General features: G+C 46.5%; 1 pseudogene; it reads left to right on the forward strand.

The window, feature by feature from the left end:
- The first annotated feature begins 1,034 nt into the window (after positions 1–1,034).
- LOC124230080 (glutathione peroxidase 1-like) lies at positions 1,035–1,558 on the forward strand (annotated as a pseudogene).
- Positions 1,559–4,659: the final 3,101 nt, after the last annotated feature.

The following is a 4,659-nucleotide window of genomic DNA, read 5'->3' on the forward strand; positions in this document are numbered from 1 at the left end:
AAGATCTTGGCTAAGGAATTGTTGCTGCCATTAGACTGGACCAAAGATTTGGCTAAAAAAGTACAGATGAGGCTGACTGTTGGCCAGAGTATCTAGTGTTAAGATGGCTGACTGAAGTTTAGCCAATTTTGCTGACTCTTGGGTCCCTTTCTTGATCTGGAACATGCAGTTAAAGGATGAAAAGACGTAACTCTCCATGAGCTCCATCTCGTGTAATGGCTTTGCCATCCTTCTTATACGAACTCCCTTTGATGCTCACTCAGCTGATACCAAGGAGCTCCTCAGGAAGCTAAGGGCACAGAAGAGGAGTGACCTTCTCCATCGCTGTGGCATTTGGCAAGGGAATGAGGATGGGGCAATACCCCTCTCCTCCCCCCCCGCCCCCACTCCTGCAGGGCGGATAAGCCGGAAAGCCAAGGTTCTGTTCATCTTGTAGCAAAGAGACTTCCGTGGTCTTGCTGAGCTCATGGGGTGTTTCCAGCACTCAAGGCATAATGGGCAACTGGGTATGGAGGGTCATGGGCTCAGGTCCTGTAAAGCCTCTGTTTTCAGGAAAGCTCAGTGTGTAGCCAGCAACTGCCTCTTTAATGGATATAGTGGGGCTAAGGAGTGCAATTTCTTGCAAGGGAAGCCCATGGGCAACTTACGGGAATCATGGGTGAGAAAGGGACTCTAGGAGGAATGCCACAAGGTTACTAAAGCCCCTACAGTGAAGAAGTCTTTAGGGAACACTAATGAAGTTCCTGTTGTATTGCAGTTTGGACAGATTCTAGAGCCTTTGTTGTAGGATGTTTCATTCATAATGGACTGATTTGTGTGTAACAGCATAAGTGGGCTTAAAGTAAGATTTGTAAGTGAGGAACATATTGTCTCCAGAACCCAAAGCCTAAAAAATCTTGGGCTTCTTTCGGCTGCCCTAGTGGGAAGCTCTCCCTCCGCTACTCCCACACCCACACCACGTGCCCGCTCAGCTAGTCCTCGCAGCTGCCCGCGCTCCTTGTATGTGGCAAGGATGCTCCCTGGACGTGGCGGGGATGCTCCCTGGATGTGGCAAAGATGCTCCTTGTATATGGAGGGGATGCTCCCTACATGTCGGCGGGGAGCCTGCGAGCTTGGGCTCCCTGCGAGATGAGGTGCTGCTCACTGAGAACTAGCCTAGCTCTGAGGAGCAACCGTCTGGAACTCCACCCAAGTGAATGGGCTGCTGCAGTGCCTCGGCTCCCGGGGCCTGGTGGTGCTTGGCTTCTAGCGCACCCCGTTCGGGCATCCGCAGAACGCCAAGAACGAAGAGATCCTGAATTTCCTCAAGCTCGTCCCAGCAGGCGGCGGGTTCTTGCCCAACAACAAGCTCTTTGAGAACTGCAAGGGGAGTGGCGCGCAGGCGCACCTGCCTGCACCCAGTGACAACGACTCTGCACTGCTGACCAACCCGAAGTTCATCACGTGGTCTCCAGTGTGCTGCAAAGGTGTCGCCTGAAACTTTGAGAAGTTCCTGGTGAGCCCGGATGGTGTGCCTGTGCGCAGGTGCAGCCGCTGCTTTCCCACCAGCGACATCTAGCCAATATGGAAGTCCTGCTGTCCAGGGTGCCCCTCGGACCTTGCGGCTTGGCCGGCGGAGCGCTGCCCTGGGTGCGTGTGTGGGAGTGTGTGCAGAGCAGGGTGTCACCCTTGACGGTGTGTCCTCTAAATCTGCATGAAGGAACGCCTGATATGCAGGAAAGTCCCCTGAGATGGAGGTTGGTCCCGTCCATCCCAGCCTCCCCTCTCCCGGACCCAGGCTCCTCACTAATAAAGTGCCTAGTGTCAGCAAACAACAACAGCGACAAAGCACACACACACCTGGGGTTTGTTGTATCATCATGGGTGCTGAGAGGGTCAATGCTGTTTCTTGACAGTGTCAGGGATGCAGCAGCTCTCAGCTTATCAGATACTTTTCAGGAATTTAACTCAAGTGGTGGGGCCTTGTATTATGTGTGGGGCAATGGCCAGTTTCCTTTTCATGAACCCTTTTGTGAGTTTACGTATATCCCAAATAAGTGTGTCAAATGAATCTCCTCGGAGAAGGAGGTCATTGGTGTGATAGCATATTTGTGCTCCTGGAGAAAGTCAGATGCAGTTAAGTGTGCGTAGACATTATGTATGATCACAGGGATGTTGAGGTAACCTGTGGGTGGCCAGGCAGCATGCATTATTGTGTCCCTTAGAGGATGAAGGCAAACTGCATCTGAAAGGCTGTTGAAATAGACACTGAATATATTAGCCAAATCTATGACTGCGAAGTGTTTACCAGTTGCTGGTTGGATGGAGTCAGTAATTTTAATAATATTCCGTGTGGGGACCTTAATTGGTGTGACTATAGCATTAACATTACAGCAATGTACTATGAGGTGCCACTCATTCTTTCCAGGTTTAAAAGCAGGCCAAATTGGGCTGTTAATTAGAGAAGCAGTAGAAATAATCACTACTTCTCTACGTAGGTCTTATATAATGGGTTTCGATTCTTAGAGGTGCCATTTTAATTTATATTGGGCTCTATCAACTATTTTATCTGAGGGGAAAATCCATAGGGTCTTATTTTATCAAGCCAATTGTGAGTGCCAAAGACTTAATTTCATTTTAATTTATGGCTCATTGGGTCAGAGCAACCATGACTGCCATGGGGTATTTTAGAAAACTGGGCACTATGTCCTGAGGGAATTTAGGCAAGGCAATAGTTCCAGAGGCTAAGGGAAGGCATACCTGTTTATCCTCATTTTATTGTCTGCAACTCTCCTAATGTTACCAGGAAACTTTGTTTAAATTTAGTGGGATCTCCAGGAATAACTGTAATTGCAGCTCCCAAAATGATTAAGGCCACGAAGGTTTGCCAACTGGTGCTTTTCGGCAGATGTTAAAGTTAATTCAGAATCTATGTTGCAGAGGCAAACTGCCAATCATCACCCTTTTATCTTTTTGTGGCATAAATCCTTTTAGTGAATTTTGGGTTTTCAATTGAGTTGAATTTGGACCTTTGTTTCCATTTTTTCTTCTTATCTCTTTCCCCTATAGTCAGGTTTATGTTTTTGATCTTTTTTGGTGGTTACTAGATATATTTTGGCAGGGCAGGGTGTCCTCTACTCTGCTCTTATAAGATTTATAAAAGTGTCTCCTTCCAGAGAGCCTCAAATCAGTATTGTTAGGGTTAGGGGCTTCCCCAGTGTTAAGCCGACGGCTGTTCCACAGGGATGGCGTGGGTGCGTTTCCTGCTACCAGGATCTCTGTTGTGACAGAAGCATAGTTAGCAGCAGCAACAATGATGTTTTGTAGCATCCTAGTGAGCCATTTGCTTTTAGTAGTACGACAGCACGCTACGTCGTAACTGCTCTTCTTCTGCCTGAGCCGTCACCCAGTGGGCTCACATATTACACAGGGTGTCAGTCTTTTCCCCGAACATTCTCTAGAGTGGGACCAATGCCTGTTGAGACACACACTCAATGGTCACAGGCAAGTCCAGTTCCCCTGATCCTGGTGTTGGTCATGGCTCATGCTGGAATCAAGACATATACTTCAATCTGAGACACACAAGTCCAGGCTGAGATGTAATACCCAGGCCTTTTTTTTTTTTTTTTTTTTGAGGAAGGTTAGCCCTGAGCTAACTGCTACCACTCCTCCTCTTTTTTGCTGAGGAAGACTGGCCCTGAACTAACATCCGTGCCCATCTTCCTCTACTCTATATGTGAGAAGCCTACCACAGCATGGCTTGTCAAGCAGTGCCATGTCTGCACCCGGGATCCTGGGCCACCGAAGCGGAAGGTGCGCACTTAACTGCTGCACCACTGGGCTGGTCCCTACCCAGGCCATTCTAAGGAGGGCCCCAATCCCATAGTCCTGTTCCTAAACGCTAATTATCAACATCTTCCAACTCAGCTTGGTATTATGAACTGACAGTTTGTTTGTGTCTTCCCAAAGTTCATATGTTGAATGGGGGTGGGGGTCTCTGTGAGGCCAGAGCTTGCGTGGTTAGAACTTCTTGCAGATGCCAAAGGGGAGAACAGCCAGGCTTTCTGGGCAGCTTATCCAGATGTGGGACTTGAAAGCTGTCAGCAGTCAAACATCAAAAATGGAGGCAGACTCTTTATTACAGATACTTTAACTATCTAATTATCACTTTTTTGGAATAATCTTTTTCTCTCTAGCCTTTTTCTCTCCACATTTAAGTTTGTTTTAATTTCTCTTGCTTGAGATTCATAGAGCTTCTTGGCTCTGTATATTTGACATTTCATCAGTTCAGGAACATTCTCAGTCGTTATCTCTTCAAAAATTGCCGCTACCTCTTTTTCTCTTTCCTCTCATTCTGAAACTCAAATTTGTCATGCATTAGACTCTTCACGTCTTCTAATGTCTCTGTTACATTTTTAGTCGTATTACCCATGCATTCCCTGTACTGTCTTATGATCACTATTCAAACTCAGTAATCTATTCTTCAGTTATATCTGCTTTCCTGTGAGCTCATTGATTTTTTAATTTTGACAAACATAGTTTCCATCTGTAGAAGTTTTAGTTATTAATTTTAATCTAATTAGTCATATTTTAAAGTTCTGTTGTCAATCTTTGTATTTTAATTCCTTTCATTTATTCAGAGTTTGATGATGGCAGTGTCAGAACTTTTTCTGGGTGTTC

The sequence above is a fragment of the Equus quagga genome, chromosome 18, assembly GCF_021613505.1.
Source record: "Equus quagga isolate Etosha38 chromosome 18, UCLA_HA_Equagga_1.0, whole genome shotgun sequence".
Classification (NCBI taxonomy): domain Eukaryota; kingdom Metazoa; phylum Chordata; class Mammalia; order Perissodactyla; family Equidae; genus Equus; species Equus quagga.